Source organism: Syngnathus scovelli, chromosome 3, assembly GCF_024217435.2.
Source record: "Syngnathus scovelli strain Florida chromosome 3, RoL_Ssco_1.2, whole genome shotgun sequence".
Taxonomy (NCBI): Eukaryota; Metazoa; Chordata; class Actinopteri; order Syngnathiformes; family Syngnathidae; genus Syngnathus; species Syngnathus scovelli.
The window spans coordinates 7,715,301-7,740,726 of NC_090849.1; the positions used below are offsets into that span (position 1 = coordinate 7,715,301).

The 25,426-nt window shown below is 38.5% G+C and overlaps 1 protein-coding gene and 2 long non-coding RNA genes across 12 annotated transcripts in view; 1 reads left to right on the top strand and 2 right to left on the bottom strand.

Annotated features, from left to right (window-relative positions):
* fkbp15b (FKBP prolyl isomerase family member 15b) overlaps window positions 1-2,011 on the top strand; it is a 115,832-nt gene extending 113,821 nt beyond the window's left edge. For all 10 annotated transcript variants that reach the window (XR_011086581.1, XR_011086582.1, XR_007490670.2 and 7 more), the window contains one exon: window positions 1,721-2,011. The gene's annotated coding sequence lies outside the window, so the exon portion shown is untranslated. The remainder of the gene's footprint in view (window positions 1-1,720) is intronic.
* An 830-nt stretch (window positions 2,012-2,841) lies between these two features.
* LOC125965772 (uncharacterized) lies at window positions 2,842-6,488 on the bottom strand. Its single transcript, XR_011086586.1, has 4 exons — window positions 4,616-6,488; window positions 4,445-4,526; window positions 4,221-4,344; window positions 2,842-4,104 (listed from the first exon to the last, which is right to left on the bottom strand). It is a non-coding gene; the product is annotated as an uncharacterized lncRNA (long non-coding RNA).
* A 5,734-nt stretch (window positions 6,489-12,222) lies between these two features.
* Window positions 12,223-21,803, bottom strand: LOC137840126 (uncharacterized). Its single transcript, XR_011086585.1, has 4 exons — window positions 15,598-21,803; window positions 15,455-15,523; window positions 15,128-15,271; window positions 12,223-14,610 (listed from the first exon to the last, which is right to left on the bottom strand). It is a non-coding gene; the product is annotated as an uncharacterized lncRNA (long non-coding RNA).
* Between the last annotated feature and the right edge of the window lie 3,623 nt (window positions 21,804-25,426).

The following is a 25,426-nucleotide window of genomic DNA, read 5'->3' on the forward strand; positions in this document are numbered from 1 at the left end:
GCACGCCAGATTACTGAAAAAGAGTCATCTTGAAAGAGGCTGAACCATCACAGAGGGCAACAGTTATGTTTTCGAAATGCCCATCCATTTCACAGCCCGTAGCACCCAACTTCCACCCTCTGGCCCAAAGGTCTTTTCGCATCCCGACCACTTGCGCTTTAATAACTTTTTTGTTCATTCTGAAAGAGAAAGTGCCAAACGATAATGATCAGAAATTTTTCGGGTTTGTTTTATATACACACTTCCATTTCATTCCAAGTCTGTGAAGAAAATTTTAAAAAATGTGCAAAGTACTTGTCAATCTGGCGAATGCATGTCCCACTGCAGCATTTACAAAAAGGCAAAGCACTTCACTCGAACAAATTGCAAAACGGATGACCGAAAGCGGCCAAAGCAACATGAAATGTTGCTTGTATTTGTAGTATGTGATTTTGGTAATCTTCCTTTGTTTGTTTGTGTAACCACTTTGACTTTAAACCACCAATGTCTCCAATTTCAAGCACATGACCAGTAATGGCCATTTTGTCCCATTGTGCACACATGGACGGCCAATTTTCTTCGTGCAAAAGCCTTGCGCACGGACTTTGAACGGCCTGCTTATGATACAGCATTAATTTTCACAAAAACAATATAGCAGATTTAAAAGTGCCGCCTATGCTTGTTTTACAACTTATTTTCACTTTCATGCATCTGATGGAGTTAATTCATTGCAAGTTCATCAGAATGTACCTCAGAAAAAGACCATCGCAACAACAGGACAATATTTTTTCCAAGTATAGTAAATGAACAGCAGAATCATAGAATACTTGATTAACTTCCACTCAGTTTGGAAACGATATTTTGCACACCAACACAGTCTAGGTTAAAATAATAATAATAATAATTAACGAACTATGCACATGTCTGTGTTTATCAAAGTATTTATCCAAAATCAAATTTCAAGTTGGAGGAGAGATGCCTGAGAAAACCACTTACCTCTGTCTTCAGGTTTGGTGTAACGAGGGCAGCTTGGGGTCTCCACCCGCTTTTATGCATGATGGAGTAAAAAAAAAAGAAGCTGTTTGGGCCTAGTGTCACAACTTTATTAGTTAGACAGATAGATAAATAGATCTTTATTGTCATTGTCACATGTACAACAAAATTAAAAATGCCAAACGATCAGTGCATCTGCTAAAAATAGTGTTGGAATAATTTTAAGTGAAGCTTTGGCCTGCCAGACCTGGAGGCCTCGCCTTTACGAGTTTATCTTTCCTTTTATCTAGGTTCTTCCTTTTTAGTGATAGGGATGTCTTTTGATCCCTGTCAGCCATTTGTATCCTTCCTGTCCTTATGTTGTCTGTGTGTTTTCGTTCCCGTAAGAGGCCTTCACTAACAATGAGCAGGGTTTATTTGCATAGGTGACATGTTCTTTGTTTGATTCACAGGAACTTCATTCCTTTTCATTTAGATGTAGGTTTGGTTCATAGATTGTCGTTTATCAGACCTGTTTTTCTTTGTTAAGGGTTACATACAGTTAGAAGTAGTTGCATAAAAGTTATCCCATATTTACTCAATGTTTGTTTAAGGAACTGCATACCAGTTACCTCACGTTTGCTTAATGTGTGTTGAAGTGTTTAGGACAAGTTACTTATTATTATGTGTCAATTTACCAAGTAGATAAATTTAGCAAAGGTCTAGTTGCATTTGTTCCACAGCAAAGCGGCAATCAATGTGCTTCAAGGTATTTGATCACAGTCGAGGACGAGTCAGCCAACTGTGAGGGAAGACGGCTGGGGACGGCCTCTGCGGGGGGTCACGAGCCAACAACGAAGTGCTAATTCACACCACACTACATTCTTTTGCTAATCAGCGTTGCTACAGACACAATCCCCCCTCCCTTAGTGTAGCAACGCCTCTGTAACCAGGGCAACCATAACATTAAAAAGAGGGGCACGTGGAGTAAGGACTCAGAACTGATGGAGGTTGTAACTGAGATTGCTTTCTCTATCGTTCTCCTCGCGAGTAAACCTGTTCTGGTTGTCTTCTCCTCTTCATTCCAGCGAGTGATTTAATGTCTAATCGTATTTAGACCCAACAAAGTTAATTTTTTTTTAAAAAAAAAAGCTCTAAGTTTATATAAACTAAAAGCAACACAAATGCTTTAGCTCAGTGGCCTACTGGTAGAGTGTCCAACCTGAAACTGAAGGTTGTGAGATCAAAACCCAGCCAGGTCACACCGAAGACTATTAAAATAGGACCCATTGCCGTAAACAATCACAGCAATGTGAATAATATCCGGAAGTAGGAAATAAAGTCAATTCACTTGTTTTTTTTTTTACCACAATAAACCGTCAGGACATGTAATGTTTTACTGATTCAATACATCCATCCATTTTCTGAACCGCTTAGTCCCCACAGGGGTCGCGGGCGTGCTGGAGCCTATCCCAGCCGTCATCGGGTAGTAGGCGGGGGACACCCTGAACCGGGTACCAGCCAATCGCAGGGCACACACAGACAAACAACCATTTGAACTCACACTCACACCTAGTCTTCAATCGGCGTAACAAGCATGTTTTGGATGAGGGAGGAAACCAGAGTGCCCGGAGAAAACCCACGCAGGCCCGGGGAGAACATGCAAACTCTGCACAGGAGGTGGAATCGAACCCGCACCCTCCCAACTGCGAGGCGGACGTGCTACCCAGTGCCTCACCGAGCCGCCTGATTCAATACATAAGAAACATGAGAAAAAACAACAAAAATAAAATGAACAAACTGGATTTGATTTAAACGTATTCAATTTTAAATTGTGAAAACACAAAACATGATAAACCAAACCAAGATGGTGATTTTTGTGGGCAAAAAAACAATGATTTATTTTTTACAGCTGAATGAAAGACAATAGTGGGGTAAAAGTACTGTATTTGACTTGAAAAAGTTATGTTTGAACATGTTTTTTTATTATTAATATCAAAAGTCAGTGGTGTGGTATTATTGTATGTTGATACTATAATATTATATATATAGTGTGTTAGAGGAGGTCTCACAATGTTGTCAGTGGGGTGCGCTGTGTTGTGCAAGAGGGATTGTACTGCTATGTGAGACAAGTGGGGAAAAAAAAAGTTGCTGAATAAATTAGCGTTCATCTCTACTCCGCATAAACAGAACAAGTGTTTTTTTTATTTATTTAATAATTCAACTGTAGCATGATTGTAGATGGTATTAGACAGACTTGGGATACATATACAAAAGGTAATGTAATGGTTTGAGGCAAAGAAATGTAGAAAGTCCAGCAATTGTGCAAATCAAAATGATTACAACTTCAGAGTTCAAAGCACTGTCGAAAATAACAAAGTAACCAAATAAATGTATGATTAAACAATAAATAAGCAATCAAACAAGTAAACAAATAAACAGATAAACAAATAAATAAATAAATAAATAAATAAATAAAGGAGAACAGAAAACAGACTGTACGTATCTGAGGCTTAATAGAGTAAAACCAGAGGGACAAGTTTCCAACAGTTAAAGGCCAGGCTGTTCTTTGTCTGCATTGCATGTCGACCCGCAGGCAATACCCAAGAAGATACTATAAAAACATGAAGGAGGTGTTGAGGAAAAGCAGCAAAAATAAAAAGGGCTTCCTGACAATTTTCCTTGCTGGCTACTCATAGAAGTAGAGTCAAGTAAAATATATTTACATAGATCCAAATCACAAGCAGTCTCAAAGGGCTTCACATAGACAAATTGGCAATTATTCTCAAAGCACCCCCTGATCTTAAGCTCCCAAAAGGAAAGCAAGGAAAAACTCAAAAAAACCCTACCAGGGTAAAAATGAGAAACCTGGAGAAGGGACCACAGATGGGAGGATCCCCCTTTCAGGATCACCAGGCTGCAATGGATGCAGAGAGGGCACATATAAGACATCATGTTAAAAAAAAAAAAAAAAAAAAAAATCAATAAAAAAGTGGATGTCCAAGTCAAAGCGAAGAGCTGCCAGAGGTGCCCTTGATTGTTCCATAGAAGAATCAGCAGAAGTCACGATTGCTACGCTGGTTTGGGAGTTTGCGTTCCATGATGCTGGCCTCCATCGTACGAGTGTTTTTGAAAGACTTGGCTGTCGCTGTGCTACAATATAATATTATTATGAATTCATTTTTGAAAATCACATTACAATACTTAAAGCACATGTACAACTAGCATCCATGTACTAAAGAGTGAATGACGGGAACACATTCACGAACCTGTCTTCTTCTTCAGTCATTTCTCTGGCAAGACAGGCCATATCTCATCAAAGTTGAGTACCGCAGGGGCCAAACTCCTGTCTTGACAAACGGAGCACGTGGAGTTACAGGAAACACGGAAAAACTGAAACAACAAACATTGAGTTGGTGAGGATACGAGTTGAAAAACATTTAAAATTAAGGGGTGTTTTGTGACAATAGTCAATAAAAGATTTGTTGCCTACACACGGAAGAATAAGTCTTGCTTCTTGCCTCCCTGGTTTGGGAGTCATTGGTCCACGATGAAAGTTTTTGTATGCTCAAGGTCTTTGTGGAGACAAAAAAAAGGACAATCCAAGTAAAGCGAATGGCTATGAATTACAAAATGTTACAATAAGGTGATATGTCATGCTTACCGCTGGCCTCCATTGTGGGATGAACTGCTTTCGCCAGATAAAAGAAACTCATAAAATACAGAAGAGTAAAATAGAAGCATATAGTGTCTTAACAAAGACAAGGAAAAAACATGTTTATTGATGAGAAACTTACCTCGTCTGTTTTCTGTTCTTGCCTCGTGATTGACGTTAAAATTTTTTAAAATTAAAATAAAAAACTAATGATAAAAAAGTTTAAAAGGCCTTTCCTTAGGTCAGCTTTAAAATTTGATTGTAGGATTAGAATTAAAAGTCCTTCCCTGAAATCATGTTTAAAATTTGATTGTAGAATTAGAATGAAAAAATGTAAAAAGTTAAAAAGTCGCCTCTTAGTTCATTGGCAAAATGTAAACATATTAAAAGTTTAAAAGTTAAATATTTAAATAGTTCAAATTTTTTAAAGTGTCAAATTTAAATCAAGTTGAGTCAAGGGAAGGCTTTTTAAAATTTTAAGAGCCTTCTCTTTGACGGACGATGAGATGGAATCTCTCGTCGATCCGACAGACGAGTAGACTTGCAGTTATTTCTGCAAGTCTTACCAGCACCAAGATTGTTTTAGGCGTCAACGGCCATGCCATCCCCTTGCCACCCTCTCCTCTCGCCTTCAATGGTCGTTTGCCCAGCAGGTGCAGATACTGCCGCTTGCATGGGCGGCCCAAGAAGGTGCAGCTCTAAAGCAACCCCAGCTGGTTGAGCGCCTTCCCTTTACTCAACTTGATTTACATCTACAGAGATGAGTTCAGCCATTTAAAATATCAGCATGATATATAAATCATCATTTATACTATTAGCGTAAAATATAGTGTACCAAAAGCCGAGAGGGGGATCTTGACGACTGGGCAACCCAAGGTCTCCATACACTGTGCCCAGGCCTGTGCCTTGGATAGGTCACTCATTGTCGCTGTCTTAGTGAACAATTCAGGAGACAGCAGATACGAGTTCTAAGCCTGAGCCATTTGGCGTCAGCTCAGGCGCTACGGGTTGTCTCCAATGGTGCGAGGGATCATCGCATCCCACTGGTCAGCTACCGCCCGCCTAAGCTGGGCAGCCCCTAGCCAATTAGGTGCTGACCCGCCACAGTCCGTCTGCTTCAATGGGTGCTTGGAGCTAGGATAAAATCCGAACGGCGGACTGTAATGCAACATATATTGCAACATAACATATTGTATGGTGAGCTCGCCTCTGGTTCTAGACCACTCGGAAGACCACTTCTCCGCTTCAAAGATGTTTGTAAACGGAGCTTGAAGGAGGGCAACATCGCACCAGCACAATTTGAGACACTGACCGCAGATCGCTCAGGGTGGAAAGCCGTTACCAAATCAGTCATCAAGAAAACGGAAGAGAACAGAGAGAAGAAAATGGAAGAGAAAAGGGCTCAAAGACACAGAAGATGCTCAGCTACGCCGAAACTCTACTGCCTTTAGCTGTGACATCTGCAACAGGGCATGCGGCTCCAGAATTGGACTCTTCGGTCACAGAAGGAACTGCAGGTCCAGCAACCAATGACCACCAAGGCACATAATCCATAGTCTCTCGAGACTGACGGAAGCCAACAATAGTGTACCACTATTCACATTGGTCTGTATTATTATTATTTTTTTAAATCGTGAGGTGTATGCCTAATGTCAACATTACATTTGCCTTTCTGAGCCACCTACGCCTCTGATACCAACTCATCTCAATTCAACAAATCACCCACCGCACACCGCCACTTACACCATCTGATTTCCGTCCTTGATAATTTTCCGAATGCTGAAATACACAATTTAGATTTGTCTTACCTTTCACTGTCCAAAACACAGAAAACAGGATTATGATAGCTGTAGTATGTTTGCAGGACACCTTAATAAAGAGCACACTGAGGTCGAGAGACAAAAATGAGGTCAATCAATGTGTTTTTGTCAGCGGTAGCAGTGGTTATGAGCTGCGTGTAACCCTTTGAGCAAAACAATTCAAGAACGGGCTTGTACGAGGCAGAGAGCGCATCTTCGTTAAAATCGCCACATACCAAGATTTGATGATGGTCCATGACTTCAAGATAACGTAACAGATTTTCCAAGCTTGGTAGAAATGCGCGCAGACTGTGGCCCGGAGGCCTGTAAACAACAGCGATCAACAAATTGATGGGCGCTTCGAGTTTCACCGCAACAAATTCAATATCGGTCACACCCTGTACGTATTTTTTTTCCTGGGCTGCGATGTGACTTTTGACACAAATACCTACGCCACCACCAAGTTTTGTCGCCAAGTCGGGACAGGTTGTATAAGAATCACTTCGATTCCTGTGAAACATGGTATAGCCTTCCAAGCAGGGAGCCGCAGATCCTCTGAGGTGTGTTTCTGTGAGGCACAAAACATCAGCAAACCGAAGTTCATGGTGACACGCGATATCCCGCACGTGACAAGACAGCCCTTCGGTGTTATGATGGACGACGATCAGGTCCTTTGCTTTATCTACCCTCGGCATCACGTGAAACAGGGGCATTATACTGTCCAACGAATCCTCTGTCATCTCAGCAAGAGCAGCAGTGATTTCCGGATTCGCATGAATTCTTCTCTCATCCATGTGCAGAATATGAAGACCACTGAGCGAAGTCACTCTACTCAGAGCTACGTAGCCCATGCCGTGTTCGAAAACTCCTTTCAGCGAAACAGCGGCCTCTGATGTTGTCATGCCTTGTACCTTATGGATCGTGCAGGCAAAAGCAAGCTTAATGGGAAACTGCCGGCGCACCACTCCGGAATTCTGCATCCTCTCCTCCTGTCTGTCAATGAACAGAGAATTCGCAGCACTTGTTGTCTTAGTGACACAGTCTAGTTCCAGCCCAAGTTTCTGTACACGCGCTTCATTTGGGTAGTTCACCAATTGCACAATTTTTGCAAATGTCCCATTGCACAGACCTGCTTGAACATCAATATTGCGTGTGATCATAACGCGAGCGCCGACTGCGACTTTGATCGAGTCGGGCAACCCGTTCTTAGGTCCTTGGACAGGGGTCGCTTGCCTTGCCATTCTGCCATTTTTTTTTTGTCTTTCTTGTAGTCATCTGCGACAATTTGTACAATGTCCTTGTGAAGCAGATCCAGCATTGCAGAATTATGGCCATCTACCTGTTTATTGGTGGCAAAAATATGCAGAATATTCTTTGGACAGCTTACTGGAGAAGTGTACCTCGTAGCAAGCAGAGCTGCGTCCGATTCAGAGAGTTCGTCCGACCTGTCTTTGACGCGGAGTCTGTTCAGCACTTCGGCAAAGGCGGCATCGTCTTTCTGCCTCATGATGTCCGTGAGCGTGATCTTTTTGAAATTGTCACGCCAGTGGTCCAGCAGAGTGGGATCGTACACGCACAAAGGTTTGGATTGTCTCACAGGAGGGAGCTGAAAGAAATCTCCGACAGCAAGTACAGACATGCCGCCAAAAGGTAAATTGATTCCTTTGATTTGTTTCAATCTGGTATTCACATAGGCAAAGAGGTCTTTCGCCACCATGGAAATCTCGTCGATAGTGAGTATTTCAGCGATCGAACTTCGTCTAGTTTGTTGCCCAGGCCTTGATACGGGGGTTTGAGACTTCTCGGCAGTTTGAGGAGAGAATGCAAAGTCGTCCCAGAAATATTGAATGCCGCCGTACCGGTGAAGGCTGCGAGAACAACCGTCTGTTTGGAAATGTCTGCTTCCTCAGCCAATCGTGGTAGTCTGAGAAGTATTTTCGTGGCCTCCGCATGGATACATTTGATCAGATGCGATTTCCCGGTTCCAGCGCCACCGTTGACATAGTAAAAAAATTGCTCAATCGGCTTTGAGCTACATGCACGTTTTACGCACCAATCTCGGACTTTGTAGAAAACGGACGCTTGTTTTCGGTTCAAGTTTCGATACATACCGCGTAACACCGTGGGATCGATGGCAGCAGGTTCAGTCACAATAGCCATTTGTGTTGTCGCCGACCTCACATTATAGTCGGGGACATTTTCCTCCGCGTTCTCATTCGGGTCGTCTCTCGCGTTGATTCCCTCAATGCATTCGAGTCTTTGCAGCTCACTCTCAGGAGCCAGGTGGCACCATTCGTTTACATTGAACCCACTTTCCTCTAACTCCCTGATGGCATCTTCAATGTCTCCACTGTTTCTCGTACATTTTTCTGTTCATTTTGACAATTTCGGACACACACTCCACATGGTCGGCGTACGGTAACTGTACACAGGCGTGCTCGTGGAACAACTGAGACGTGGGGAAGCGTTCAGATTTTAACTGGCAATTGGCACGATGAGGCAGGTACAGCTTGAGCAAGATGCGGTGATATCCCTCTGGATTCTTTTGTTCCGAGACTTTACAATATTTGATGACCGCAGGTTTTTCTGTTCTTTTTTGTACAAACCCCATGTCTTTCAGCAGACGCAAAACGTTTTTACCTTGACTTGTTTGCCGTAAACAATTCTGCACGTTGATGCAAAATCAGCCAAGCACATTACTTCAAATTCCTCGGCTTGAGGTCTGCATTTATATTTGTCTGGCAGGCCAGTCATCCACACTTCGTGCGAGTCCTGGGTTTTGCCCTCAAGCAGTGAGAGAGGATAACTCATTTTCAGCGCATTCTCACTCGTTTGTACAAATACCACACTGCGAGACGACTGTTTCATATGCAAGCCGCATGCGCGCGTCACACACTCCTGAGCACTCACTTCTCTCTTCTTGGAGTACGCTTGCATAATTTGTTTCATTTCGTCGTTCTCGTTTACGTTTTCGTTGCGGGAGTTTTCAATAATCGATTTCAGGTATTGGCTCAGACCATGTTCCGCTTTGCTGATGTAGCTGCAGATGTATGCGATGCAAGAATAGGCATTCAAGATGTACTGGATGTCCAGGTTTCCATCCCAGGCAAGAAGCAAATGGCGGTTGTAGTAGTTAACCCAGCAGTCTTTAGGTTCTCGCTTAAGCACGACAGAACTCGACGATGCCGTCTGGTGCAAACAGTTCATGTCGTCGTCACCAGTGAGGTTGCATTTAGACAGTAGCTGAGGCAAAGTCAAGGATGAAGTTTCAGACTCATTCAGCAGATTTAGCACGGGAACAAGCTTGGCGTTGGCCGCCGAGCGATTGTCCCCGTGTCGATCTCGATTGTCATCGTCAACGGGCGCAGGTCTGATGATCATCGTTTCGTGGCACGGTTGTTTGGGGAATCCAAAGCGGCAATTTGCACCCTGGTGTTTGACACACGTTTTGGAGTGAAATTTGCTGTGCATCTGAACTTCTGTGACTTTTTTGTACAGTTCGGGTTCCTTTAGCGGGTCAGGCAGCTCAGCAGAGATGTAGCGGGATACAAAATCACAGATGGCTTTGTCTGAAGAGTCCTCAAATACAGGGGCACCTCGAACCCATATGAGGCAATGTATGTGAGGACTTCCTCTGTGCTGAAACTCTAATCGGTAAAAGTAGTCAACCACTTCACCAATCGGTTGTGCCGGAGAGAGGATCAAATCTCTGAACAGAGCTTCCACGCGTTTGTCAAACATGTGCATTGTCGTCACCGGATTGCCGCGTAGAATTTCACACTTGGTTGCCCAGTCCAGTTCAGCAAACTTCACTACCTCACCTTGTTGCGCTTTAATGGCAGCGATGACCTCTTCCCAACGCATTTCAGCAGCAGAAAATGTGCAAAAGAACGTGGGTGTACCCAGCTGTCGGATCATTGCAAAAAGATCTTTGGTGGTTCTCTCCCAATAGGCTGGCGTGCCTCTCAGTGGCGTGATGAAGCGGACGGCATCTTTGCTGCGCACCAGTTTTTCAACTTGACGTTTGTCCTGAAGCATAGCGTTGATAATTCTTCGACCATCTCGGGTAAACGGTTTACCTTTGCGTAGCTGTATTGTCATGCTCGACGTCGCCTGGTAGATTTCGGTCACAAACTGCGCAAAGAACAAATAGGTCGGATCCCTCGCAAAACGTTCATCCACACAACACAGTCGGGTTTTGAAATACGTCAACCGTCAAAAAAATGTTTAGAAAGCATCCTCGGGCTTTCAATGCAGCCACAGTACATGTATACAGTTTGTTAGGGTTTTCCAGGTTATCTTTATCATAGGATTATGTTGGAATGCAACAGGTAATAAATACCTTACCTTGTCCTCCTTATCACAAGATCGTAAAACATCCCCTGAGATGTTTAGACTAGAGGACAAGGGCTTTCTATTCAGCCCACTCATACCCCCACTCTGTTTCTCTTAATAAATATCCTCTTGCAGGAAGGAGAGTTCAGACCTCCATTCGAACATCGCTGCACGCACAGCGACGAATGGACTCTCCACCTGAAGGTGTCTAAAAGGACTTACTTACTACCGTGTGGTTCTTGCAAAATAAATTGGAGTTAGCAAATCTCTAACACAGTTCATTACCCACACTGAGAACAGCATCCAGGTCAGACGTAGTCAAGTTATTTATATCCTGCAGGAAAGCCAGAAATGTTACCGAATTAGCCACACATTGACTGTTTCTGGATTGGCCGTATCTCGGATGGGCTTGGCTGTGAGTTGCCATCACATACATTACCAAATCATGTTGCGCTGGTACCGTTACAGCAATGGAAACTTCAGCAGGAATATTCTTCTCAGTATCATTTGCTTGTCATTTGTATCATGTTTATCCATTTGCAAATTTGTATCTCTTTCAGTTGCTTCAACAACACGCTCATGCCGGGCAGAGATATCAGCAGAAGGTGGAAGAAGTGCTTAGGAGCTACGTGTTTTAGCACGTCGCTCCCAGCACAACTTTACAGACTGTGATCTCCTGCCCTTTTTCGGCATGTCGATCTCAAATCGTTTCCGCTACTTTTGGGGTTTAGACAGAAGGAAGGCAGAAACAATAGGTAGAACAGAGACAAGACAGGGTATTGGGGTATCAGCCACAGGTCAGCAGGATCAGCCAGAAGTCAACTGGATCAGCCACAGGTCAGCAAGATCAGGCACAGATCAGCCGCAGACCACAGACCTGTGCAGAGAAAGAGAACAAATACAGCTAAGCCTCGATCTTATGCAGACTTTGTGGTGCAGAATTTTGGAATGGCATTATCCACAAAAGCTTGTTATACAGAATGTCTTGGAAGGGGAAATGATTCAGAGCCACGTATACAGGTGCATTGAGATATTGATGTTGGGAAACGCGTTGTATGACGTGTTTGTATTTGGTAATGAAAAACTTTGTTCTGGGTAAAAATACAATGTAGTTACAGTATTTTCCGCACCATAAGGCACGTCGGGATAAGAGGCACAGATTCAACTGCGATGAATACTTTGTTCTTAACTTAGGGCAGGGGTGTCAAACTCAAACACACAGCTGTCCAAAATTTGAAATTTGGACAAGGTCGCAGGCCAACATTGATATTTATTGTAAAGTATCTGCCTCCACATATAATAACGAACCTTTTCCTAGCGACCCAAATTACTTTTGATTATCAAATATGGAACAAGAAAAGCTTAATTTTGTTCAATATATAACTAAATATTGCACACATCCAAAGCCCATAAAAAGAGAAACATGGTTTTTATTTAAAATTTATTTAAGAAATTGATGTTTATATATATATATATATATATATATATATATATATATATATATATAGTATATATAGATAGAGAGATTTTTTTCTTCAACAATATCACGACAGTAGGCTAACATTAGCTTCCATGTAACGTCATGTTACTTTCTAAACCCACATGCTTGTTAAAGTAAAAACTTAGCTTTGTTTTTGTTTTTTTGTTTCGATGTGCTCCTCTAATGTTCCTAGCGCCGCAACCTCTATAGCTGATCATATCTTGACAGAGAATACACAAAACCTAAACATGCCGTCAGGGCGGGCGTGGGGAATGCTTGCGAGTCGCCGAGGCTAACGTTTCCCGACCAGCTGGCCGCCCCCCCACATATTTTTTTTTTCTCAATGAATTTGCACGATTCACGAAAATGATACTTCTGACGGACAAAAAACGGAAATCCGCGGATAATTCTCATCCCTGATTTTTACAACAGTGGGGGCTATTTTTACTTAATCCACACAAACGAAGTTTACCAGCCCAAGTGTATAAACGGGGCGAAAAGTCTACATCACACCACAAAAACAGCAATGCGAAACTGCTCATCTGTTGGTACATTCTAATAATAACTTTAGGGGTAGTGTCGTGTAAATTGAACATTTACAATTGTTAATATTGCACCAAGACACCACATTTTTACTTACGTCTGGTCAGCTGCAGGCAATCTGAACAGGTGTGCAAATCGACCGCAATGAGCGAATAACAAATGATGCATTCGCGTATCGTTGGAAATGAATGCTTTATTCCACCGCCACAAAACTTAAAGATGCCGTCACGGCGGGCGGGGAAATGCTCGCGACTCTATCTTAATATCGCACCAAGACACCACGTATACTTACGTCTGGTCAGCAGCAGGCAATCTAAACAGGCGCGCGTAATCGATGGTACTGAGCTATCAGATGATGCATTCGTGTACCATTGGAAATGAATGCTTTATAACGCAGTCTTTATTTTTCACGTTAAAATGGGAAAAGTGTGAAAATAAAAAGGCAAATAAATTATATTAAGATAAATGGGATAAACGATAAATGTGAAAAATATAAAGGCAAATAAATGGGGGAAACACATGTGGGGATCGAACACATCACACTGAAGTCGTCAGTCTAGTACTCTACCGACTGAGCTAATCAAACACCTTTGAATGTATGTTGGAATTTACTTAATGTGATGAATGTTCATGTTGAATGCGCTATTAAGAATGAATGCGTAATTTTATACCACAAATGTACTAATTATGCAAAAACGGTAAATGTTTAAAACGAAAGAAACTGAAGCATGTTAAAAACAAAAAAATGGTGGCAAGCGTCACGTGAATTTTTGGAACGTGTGAAAGTTTGTACAGGGTGAATCGGTTGAAGCATGTGAGTAGTTAAGTGCTAAAAAAGTGGAAGTTGTTTATAAAATAACAATAAAAAGGAAAATAGATTATGATAAAATAAATGGGAAAAATGACGAGAGTTACAAATGATGAAGAAAAATAAAAGGAATATAAATTATTATAAAATTAATGGGAAAATAACAAGAGTTACAAATAATAAGCGTTAAAAATGATAAGTGGGAAAAATAAAAAGGAAAATAAATTAATATAAAATGAATGGGAAAATAACGAGAGTTAAAAATGATAAGCGTTAAAAATGATAAGCGGGAATAATAAATGGGAAAATGACAAAAGTTACAAATGATAAACGTTAAAAATGATAATCGGGAAGAATATAAAGGAAATTAAATTATTATAAAATAAATGGGAAAATGACAAAAGTTACAAATGATAAACGTTATAAATGATAAGCGGGAAAAATATAAAGGAAATTAAATTATTATAAAATAAATGGGAAAATGACAAAAGTTACAAATGATAAACGTTATAAATGATAACTAAGGAAAACTAAGTATGTCCAAATAACTTGAATGTCCGTGTAGGAATTGTCAATAATAATTCATCATAATTTTTTAAAAAAAAACAGTTGGAAAAATATGGGGGGGGGGGGGGAATTAAAGTATCTATTGCATTGATACAACTAATACATTTACTATAATGACACAACACACAATTTATACACAGACAACTAAATATACCTAAGTGGTGACATATATTATAATTTAGATTAAATTAATTCAATTTAATAAAAATAAAGAAAATAAACAATGACAATTTTGTGCATATAACTTTAATCATAGAACATTTTAAACAGAACAACAAACAAGTAACAAGAAATACAAACAATAAAACAAAATTACCACAAAAACCCCTCGGGGAAAATTAGGGCCATCGGGGAATCTTTGGTTCCACTTATTCAAAGGAACCTTTTTGGTTGCATTGTTGGCGTCGACAAGCTCCACGTGTTCGCCTTTTATTTTAAAGGCCATTACGTGAAACGCCTCGTCTTCCAGTTCCTGCGCAAAGACATTTAATGACAATTTATTATGTGTTTAAAACACCACAAGAAAACATGATGGATGGATGGACGGACGGACGGATGGATGGGGTTGGGTAGGTAGGTAGGTAGGTAGGTAGGTAAGTAGGTTGCTTAGATAGATAGATAGATAGATAGATAGATAGATAGATAGATAGATAGATAGATAGATAGATAGATAGATAGGCAGGCAGACAGATAAAAAAACTTAAAACCTAAAACAATTTCATGACCATAATCACAACCACAATGATTTTATACAGTCAAGAAAGCAAGTGAAATTATATGTCTGTAGGGCTGTATCTGAGACAAAATCTTATAAAATTGGTGATCCAGATTTAGAGAAAACTCCTAAAGCATATTTCATTAGAATCTGACTTCAGCCTTGATGATGATGATGAGCCACTGATAGCAGTTTTTGTCAAGTAAATAACATTATTGATTCCATTTAGAATATGTTTGTCTATACACAGGAAAAAACTGCATGCTTTAGGTACCTTTATCACAGTATTTTCTGTGGAGTGGAGCTCCACGCCACCAGAACAATATGTCATCATGTGCGTCATAGATAGCCGCTGTCCAACTCTTAGTTGAAAAAAGTTGCTCTCTCGCCACCTGAGCACTTTTATTTCCCTGTGATCCTATAATGAAAATGTCAAATTAGTACTAACTGTTGAAATGTAGATCTAGGCTACAATTACGAAGGCAACATGATGCCCTAAGGGACCTTACTCAGGTGAATTTAGAGTGTGATATATATATATATATTTAGACACGCGCACGCACGCACACATAGTGTGAGAGAGAGAAAACAATCAGTTTACTTTTTTTAAATAAAAGATGCCCAATGGGACCGGCATCCCACGTGTTACCACCATCCTGATGGGGCAGATCTAAAAAAGGAAGACAGATTAAACATCAATACTTCATGAAGGAGAGGGAGCAAAAAGAGAGAGAGGGATCTTACAGCAGAGACAATGCCGTCTGTCGTGAACAGGACACCCTCCTCATGGCTGATGTCCTTTAAATGGTCTGCTAATGCTTGAAGGGTACAGCAGAGCTGTCCCCTTTGCCTCCATCCCCCCAGCCACGTAAATGGTGGTGTTGTGCCGGGAGAGGAGGACCCCTTCTTCCCTTCCCCGGCCAAAATTAATAAACCGAAATGTACCTCCGACAGAGACGTCGGAGGCTAAATTTGCAAACAGCACAAATTTGCACACACGCTGGCCATCACAGAGGGCCGCCACTGTGTTACGGTGGGAGGCCCCAGCCTCCACCGTGCCATCCTCTTTCAGGACCCATCGAGAATATTTGTCGATGTTTTTTAAGGCCACCACTTTGGCCGTGAGCGCCGCCGGCAACTGATGGAGTGTCCATAGGTTTTCCATTCTGAAAGGAAAAATGAAAAAGGGAAATAAATGATGATAAATGATGAATAAAATAAATGGGAAAATGACGAGAGTTACAAATGATAAACGTTAATAATAAGCGGGAAGAATAAAAAGGAAATTAAATTATTATAAAATAAATGGGAAAATGACAATGGTTACAAACGATAAACGTTAAAAATGATAATCGGGAAGAATATAAAGGAAATTAAATTATTATAAAATAAATGGGAAAATGACAAAAGTTACAAATGATAAACGTTAAAAATGATAATCGGGAAGAATATAAAGGAAATTAAATTATTATAAAATAAATGGGAAAATGACAAAAGTTACAAATGATAAACATTATAAATGATAAGCGGGAAGAATAAAAAGGAAAATAAATTAATATTAAAATAAATGGTAAAATGACAAGTAACAAATCATAAGCGTAAAAAATGTGAAGCAGTGAATAAAAAGGAAAAAAACCATTACCTATAGTTGGAATCAAACTCACTCGGGGATGCGGCTAGAGTTAAGAAGTGCCCGCGTTACAAACTGAGCTAATCAGTTTCCTTTTGTGAAACGGTAGAATTTGCTTAATGTGATGAATGTTCATGTTGAATGCGCCATTAAGAATGAATGCGTAATTTTATACCACAAATGTACTAATTATGCAAAAATGACAAATGTTTATAACGAAAAAAACTGCAGCCAGTGTCGTGTGAGTTTGTGTAATGGTGAGACGCCCAATGTGACACATGTAAAATTCGAACCCACGCAGGGAAATGGCTCGTGTTGCAATTGCCATTAAGAAAGAATGGGGATTTAAGTCACAAATTTGCTAATTACACAAAAACGGTAAATGTTATCAACAAAAAAAATGGTAGCAAGCATGACATGAATATTTGGAATGTGTGAAAGTTTGAACGGGGTGAATCGGTTGAAGCATGTAGGACTAGTTAGGTGCCAAAAAAGTGGGAGGAATAAGTTGAATAATAACTAGCAATCTGCAATTCCTGGAGAAATTGCGTGTGTGAAGGCGAAGACCTTCACACTATTGTTATTCTACTTTTTTCGAAAATAAATTCCGCCCACTGTAAAATTCGAACCCACGCGGGAAAATGGCTCGTGTTGAAATCCCCATTAAGAATGAATGGGGATTTAAAAGTCACAAATTTGCTAATTACACAAAAACGGTAAATGTTATCAACAAAAAAAATGGTAGCAAGCATGCCATGAATTTTTTGAATGTGTGAAAGTTTGAACGGGGTTAATCGGTTGAAGCATGTAGGACTAGTTAGGTGCCAAAAAATGGGGAGGAATAAGTTGAATAAAATTAATAACTAGAAAATGCAATTTCTGGAGAAATTGCGTGTGAAGGCGAAGACTTTGAATCACTTCTTGGCGAATGCTGGCGAATTATGCTGAAACGAGTTGAATTACTTGAGAAATGTAGAAAATAGAGGTGAAAAACGGAATTTTGGAGAATTTGGTGGAATTTCAGAATTTTGGAGAATTTGGTTGAGTTTAAAATCTTAAAATGTGGAATTTATGGCAAGTGGAAATTTGGGGAATAGGTAGGAAAAAGATGAAGAGTTGAAAGTTGGAATGAGTTGAATCGGTTGAACAATGTGAAAATTAGAGTAGAAAAACACATTTTTGGAGAATTTGGTTGAATTTCAAAATTTGGAATTTTTTGTAAGGGGAAGTTGTGGAATAGGTAAGCAAAAGATGAAGAGTTGAAAGTTGGAATGGGTTGAATCGGTAGAGAAATGTAGAAATGAGAGTAGAAAAACGAAATTTTGGAGAATTTGGTTGAATTTCAAATTTGGGATTTTTGGTAAGTGGGAAGTTGTGTAATACGTAGGCAAAAGATGAAGAGTTGAAAGTTGGAATGGGTTGAATCGGTTGAAAAATGTACAAATTAGAGTCGAAAAACGAAATTTTGCAGAATTTGGTTGAATTTCAAATTTGGAATTTTTGGTAAGTGGGAAGTTGTGAAATAGGTAAGCAAAAGATGAAAAGTTGAAAGTTGGAATGGATTGAATCGGTTGCACAATGTAAAGATTAGAGTAGAAAAACAAAATGTTTGAGAATTTGGTTGAATTTCAAATTTTTAATTTTTAATTTTTGGTAAGTGGGAAATTGTGGAATAGGTAGGCAAAAGATGAAGAGTTGAAAGTTGGAATGGGTTGAATCGGTTGAACAATGTAGAAATTACAGTAGAAAAACGAAATTTTGGAGATTTTGGTTGAATTTCAAATTTGGAATTTTTGGTAAGTCGGAAGTTGTGGAATAGGTAGGCCAAAGATGAAGAGTTGAAAGTTGGAATGGGTTGAATCGGTTGAACAATGTAGAAATTAGAGTAGAAAAACAAAATGTTGGAGAATTTGGTTGAATTTCAAATATGGAATTTTTGGTAAGTGGGAAGTTGTGGAATAGGTAGGCAAAAGATGAAGAGTTGAAAGTTGGAATGGGTTGAATCGGTTGAACAATGTAGAAATTAGATTAGAAAAACGAAATTTTGGAGAATTTGGTTGAATTTCAAATTTGGAATTTTTGGTAAACGGGAAGTTGTGGAATAGGTAGGCAAAACATGAACAGTTGAAAGTTGGAATGAGTTGAATCGGTTAAAAAATGTAGAAATTAGAGTAGAAAAACAACATTTTTGAGAATTTGGTTGAATTCCAAATTTGGAATTTTTGGTAAGTCGGAAGTTGTGGAATAGGTAGGCAAAAGATGAAGAGTTGAAAGTTGGAATGGGTTGAATCGGTTGAACAATGTAGAAATTAGAGTAGAAAAACAAAATGTTGGAGAATTTGGTTGAATTTCAAATATGGAATTTTTGGTAAGTGGGAAGTTGTGGAATAGGTAGGCAAAAGATGAAGAGTTGAAAGTTGGAATGGGTTGAATCGGTTGAACAATGTAGAAATTAGATTAGAAAAACGAAATTTTGGAGAATTTGGTTGAATTTCAAATTTGGAATTTTTGGTAAACGGGAAGTTGTGGAATAGGTAGGCAAAATATGAAGAGTTGAAAGTTGGAATGGGTTGAATCGGTTGAACAATGTAGAAATTAGATTAGAAAAACGAAATTTTGGAGAACTTGGTTGAATTTCAAATTTGGAATTTTTGGTAAACGTGAAGTTGTGGAATAGGTAGGCAAAACATGAACAGTTGAAAGTTGGAATGAGTTGAATCGGTTTAAAAAATGTAGAAATTAGAGAAGAAAAACAAAATGTTGGAGAATTTGGTTGAATTTCAAATATGGAATTTTTGGTAAGTGGGAAGTTGTGGAATAGGTAGGCAAAACATGAACAGTTGAAAGTTGGAATGAGTTGAATCGGTTAAAAAATGTAGAAATTAGAGTAGAAAAACAAATTTTTTGAGAATTTGGTTGAATTCCAAATTTGAAAATTTGGAATTTTTCATAAGTTGGAAGTTGTGGAATAGTTAGAAAAAGATGAACAGTTGAAAGTTGGAATGGGTTGAATCGGTTGAAAAACGTAAAAGTTAGAGTGGAAAAACGAAATTTTGGAGAATTTGGTTGAATTTCAAATTTGGAATTTTTGGTAAGTGGGAAGTTGTGGAATAGGTAGCAAAAGATGAACAGTTGAAAGTTGGAATGAGTTGAATCGGTTGAACAATGTAGAAAAAAGTGGAATGATGTAAATGTGAAATGTCGAATCTGCCATTAAGAATGAATGGGGAAAAATTTGTCGTAAGTTCGCGAATTTTGCGAAATCGGAAAATTTTCGGAACGAGAAAAATGGAAGCGCTCATCTCGTGAATATTTGGAACACGTCAAAAGTGGAACGGAGTGAATCGGATGAACTATGTGGAAGAAGAAGCGGGACAAAAAAGTGTGGAGAATAAAATAGAATAATAATAATAACTAGAAAATGCAATTTCTGGAGAAATTGCGTGTGAAGGCGAAGACTTTGAATCACTTCTTGGCGAATGCTGGCGAATTATGCTGAAACGAGTTGAATTACTTGAGAAATGTAGAAAATAGAGGTGAAAAACGGAATTTTGGAGAATTTGGTGGAATTTCAGAATTTTGGAGAATTTGGTTGAGTTTAAAATCTTAAAATGTGGAATTTATGGCAAGTGGAAATTTGGGGAATAGGTAGGAAAAAGATGAAGAGTTGAAAGTTGGAATGAGTTGAATCGGTTGAACAATGTGAAAATTAGAGTAGAAAAACACATTTTTGGAGAATTTGGTTGAATTTCAAATTTCAAAATTTGGAATTTTTTGTAAGGGGAAGTTGTGGAATAGGTAAGCAAAAGATGAAGAGTTGAAAGTTGGAATGGGTTGAATCGGTAGAGAAATGTAGAAATGAGAGTAGAAAAACGAAATTTTGGAGAATTTGGTTGAATTTCAAATTTGGGATTTTTGGTAAGTGGGAAGTTGTGTAATACGTAGGCAAAAGATGAAGAGTTGAAAGTTGGAATGGGTTGAATCGGTTGAAAAATGTACAAATTAGAGTCGAAAAACGAAATTTTGCAGAATTTGGTTGAATTTCAAATTTGGAATTTTTGGTAAGTGGGAAGTTGTGAAATAGGTAAGCAAAAGATGAAAAGTTGAAAGTTGGAATGGATTGAATCGGTTGCACAATGTAAAGATTAGAGTAGAAAAACAAAATGTTTGAGAATTTGGTTGAATTTCAAATTTTTAATTTTTAATTTTTGGTAAGTGGGAAATTGTGGAATAGGTAGGCAAAAGATGAAGAGTTGAAAGTTGGAATGGGTTGAATCGGTTGAACAATGTAGAAATTACAGTAGAAAAACGAAATTTTGGAGATTTTGGTTGAATTTCAAATTTGGAATTTTTGGTAAGTCGGAAGTTGTGGAATAGGTAGGCCAAAGATGAAGAGTTGAAAGTTGGAATGGGTTGAATCGGTTGAACAATGTAGAAATTAGAGTAGAAAAACAATATGTTGGAGAATTTGGTTGAATTTCAAATATGAAATTTTTGGTAAGTGGGAAGTTGTGGAATAGGTAGGCAAAAGATGAAGAGTTGAAAGTTGGAATGGGTTGAATCGGTTGAACAATGTAGAAATTAGATTAGAAAAACGAAATTTTGGAGAATTTGGTTGAATTTCAAATTTGGAATTTTTGGTAAACGGGAAGTTGTGGAATAGGTAGGCAAAACATGAACAGTTGAAAGTTGGAATGAGTTGAATCGGTTAAAAAATGTAGAAATTAGAGTAGAAAAACAAAATTTTTGAGAATTTGGTTGAATTCCAAATTTGGAATTTTTGGTAAGTCGGAAGTTGTGGAATAGGTAGGCAAAAGATGAAGAGTTGAAAGTTGGAATGGGTTGAATCGGTTGAACAATGTAGAAATTAGAGTAGAAAAACAAAATGTTGGAGAATTTGGTTGAATTTCAAATATGGAATTTTTGGTAAGTGGGAAGTTGTGGAATAGGTAGGCAAAAGATGAAGAGTTGAAAGTTGGAATGGGTTGAATCGGTTGAACAATGTAGAAATTAGATTAGAAAAACGAAATTTTGGAGAATTTGGTTGAATTTCAAATTTGGAATTTTTGGTAAACGGGAAGTTGTGGAATAGGTAGGCAAAAGATGAAGAGTTGAAAGTTGGAATGGGTTGAATCGGTTGAACAATGTAGAAATTAGATTAGAAAAACGAAATTTTGGAGAACTTGGTTGAATTTCAAATTTGGAATTTTTGGTAAACGTGAAGTTGTGGAATAGGTAGGCAAAACATGAACAGTTGAAAGTTGGAATGAGTTGAATCGGTTAAAAAATGTAGAAATTAGAGAAGAAAAACAAAATGTTGGAGAATTTGGTTGAATTTCAAATATGGAATTTTTGGTAAGTGGGAAGTTGTGGAATAGGTAGGCAAAACATGAACAGTTGAAAGTTGGAATGAGTTGAATCGGTTAAAAAATGTAGAAATTAGAGTAGAAAAACAAAATTTTTGAGAATTTGGTTGAATTCCAAATTTGAAAATTTGGAATTTTTCATAAGTTGGAAGTTGTGGAATAGTTAGAAAAAGATGAACAGTTGAAAGTTGGAATGGGTTGAATCGGTTGAAAAACGTAAAAGTTAGAGTGGAAAAACGAAATTTTGGAGAATTTGGTTGAATTTCAAATTTGGAATTTTTGGTAAGTGGGAAGTTGTGGAATAGGTAGGCAAAAGATGAACAGTTGAAAGTTGGAATGAGTTGAATCGGTTGAACAATGTAGAAAAAAGTGGAATGATGTAAATGTGAAATGTCGAATCTGCCATTGAGAATGAATGGGGAAAAATTTGTCGTAAGTTCGCGAATTTTGCGAAATCGGAAAATTTTCGGAACGAGAAAAATGGAAGCGCTCATCTCGTGAATATTTGGAACACGTCAAAAGTGGAACGGAGTGAATCGGATGAACTATGTGGAAGAAGAAGCGGGACAAAAAAGTGTGGAGAATAAAATAGAATAATAATAATAATAATAATAATAATAATAATAGAGAATGGTGTAGAATAACATATGTGTGAAGGCCATCGCCTTCACACAACTAGAAAATGCAATTTCTGGAGAAATTGCGTGTGAAGGCGAATACTTTGATTCACTTCTTTGGGAATGATGCCGAATGATGTTGAAACGAGTTGAATTTCTTGAGAAATGTGGAAAATAGAAGTGTAATACTAAATTTTGGAGAATTTGGTTGAATTTCAAATTTGAAGTTTGGAATTTTTGGTAAGTGGGAGGTTGTGGAATAGGTAGGGAAAAGATGAACAGTTGAATATTGGAACGGGTTGAATTGGTTTAAAAAATGTAGAAGTTAGAGAAAATGTTGAATCCCCATAGAGAATGAATGGGAATGAAAAGAAAAAATAATAATTAAAATTTGGAACAAAACGAAAAAAAACAGCTTCAGGAAGTTCACTTTTGGGGTTAAAATGTTGAAACGGGTTCAATCGGACAAAAAATGCAAAAGTTAGTGACTAATGTAGCTATTTAGGGCAGTTAATGTTGAAATAAGGGCACTTCCGGGGTGATTTGGGTCACTTCCGGTCTATTTGGGTCACTTCCGGTTTGATTAGAGGCACTTCCGGTCTAGCTGAGGTCACTTCCGGTTTATTTGGGGTCACTTCCGGTTTAAAAAGGTCACTTCCGGTTTAAAAAGGTCACTTCCGGTTTGATTTGGGGTCACTTCCGGTTTACCTAAGGTCACTTCCTGTTTACCTAAGGTCACTTCCGGTTCGATTTGGGGCACTTCCGGTTCATTCTAGGGTCATTGGGAGCACTTCAGGGTCAATCCAAGATGGCCGCCACACTGGAAGTGGGGGTCAAGGGTTGAATTGTGTAAGCATAGTGGAAGTGGGGGTGAAGGGGGTGAATATGGTAAGGATGAGGTGACCAAAGTGAATAAAGTTGGAATGGGTTGAATCGGTTGAAAAATGTAGAAATTAGAGTAGAAAAACCAAATTTTGTAGAATTTGGTTGAATTTCAAAATTGAAAATTTGGAAATTTTGGTAAGTGGGAAGGTGTGGAATAGGTAGGCAAAAGATGAACAGTTGAAAGTTGGAATGGGTTGAATCGGTTGAAAAACGTAGAAGTTAGAGTAGAAAAACGAAATTTTGGAGAATTTGGTTGAATTTCAAATTTGAAATTTTGGAATTTTTGGTAGGTGAGAAGTTGTGGAATAGGCAGGCAAAAGATGAACAGTTGAAAGTTGGAATGGGTTGAATCGGTTGAAAAATGTAGAAGTTAGAGTAGAAAAACGAAATTACGAAGAATTTGGTTGAATTTCAAATTTGAAAATTTGGAATTTTTTTGTAAGTGGGAAGTTGTGGAATAGGTAGGCAAAAGATGAACAGTTGGAAGTTGGAACGGGTTGAATCGGTCGAAAAATGTAGAAATTAGAGGTGAAAAACGAAATTTCGTGAAATTTTGTCGGAATTTTTAACGAGAAAACGTGAAATTTTTGAATTTGGGAATTTTGGGAATGTCGAGAATCATTCCGAATGTGGTTTGAATGTGCTGAATGAGGTGAATGTAAAAGGGGAATGACGTAAATGTGAAATGTCGAATCTGCCATTGAGAATGAATGGGGAAAAATTTGTCGTAAATTCGCGAATTTTGCGAAATCGGAAAATTTTCGGAACGAGAAAAATGGAAGCGCTCATCTCGTGAATATTTGGAATACGTCAAAAGTGGAACGGAGTGAATCGGATGAATTATGTGGAAGAAGAAGCGGGACAAAAAAGTGGCGGGAATAAAATAGAAGAATAATAATAATAACTAGAAAATGCAATTTCTGGAGAAATTGCGTGTGAAGGCGAAGACTTTGAATCACTTCTTGGCAAATGCTGGCGAATTATGCTGAAACGAGTTGAATTACTTGAGAAATGTAGAAAATAGAGGTGAAAAACGGAATTTTGGAGAATTTGGTGGAATTTCAGAATTTTGGAGAATTTGGTTGAGTTTAAAATCTTAAAATGTGGAATTTATGGCAAGTGGAAATTTGGGGAATAGGTAGGAAAAAGATGAAGAGTTGAAAGTTGGAATGGGTTGAATCGGTTGAAAAATGTACAAATTAGAGTCGAAAAACGAAATTTTTCCGAATTTGGTTGAATTTCAAATTTGGAATTTTTGGTAAGTGGGAAGTTGTGAAATAGGTAAGCAAAAGATGAAAAGTTGAAAGTTGGAATGGATTGAATCGGTTGCACAATGTAAAGATTAGAGTAGAAAAACAAAATGTTTGAGAATTTGGTTGAATTTCAAATTTTTAATTTTTAATTTTTGGTAAGTGGGAAGTTGTGGAATAGGTAGGCAAAAGATGAAGAGTTGAAAGTTGGAATGGGTTGAATCGGTTGAACAATGTAGAAATTACAGTAGAAAAACGAAATTTTGGAGATTTTGGTTGAATTTCAAATTTAGAATTTTTGGTAAGTCGGAAGTTGTGGAATAGGTAGGCAAAAGATGAAGAGTTGAAAGTTGGAATGGGTTGAATCGGTTGAACAATGTAGAAATTAGAGTAGAAAAACAAAATGTTGGAGAATTTGGTTGAATTTCAAATATGGAATTTTTGGTAAGTGGGAAGTTGTCGAATAGGTAGGCAAAAGATGAAGAGTTGAAAGTTGGAATGGGTTGAATCGGTTGAACAATGTAGAAATTAGATTAGAAAAAACAAATTTTTGAGAATTTGGTTGAATTTCAAATTTGGAATTTTTGGTAAACGGGAAGTTGTGGAATAAGTAGGCAAAACATGAACAGTTGAAAGTTGGAATGAGTTAAATCGGTTAAAAAATGTCGAAATTAGAGTAGAAAAACAAAATTTTTGAGAATTTGGTTGAATTCCAAATTTGGAATTTTTTGTAAGTGGGAAGTTGTGAAATAGGTAAGCAAAAGATGAAAAGTTGAAAGTTGGAATGGATTGAATCGGTTTCACAATGTAAAGATTAGAGAAGAA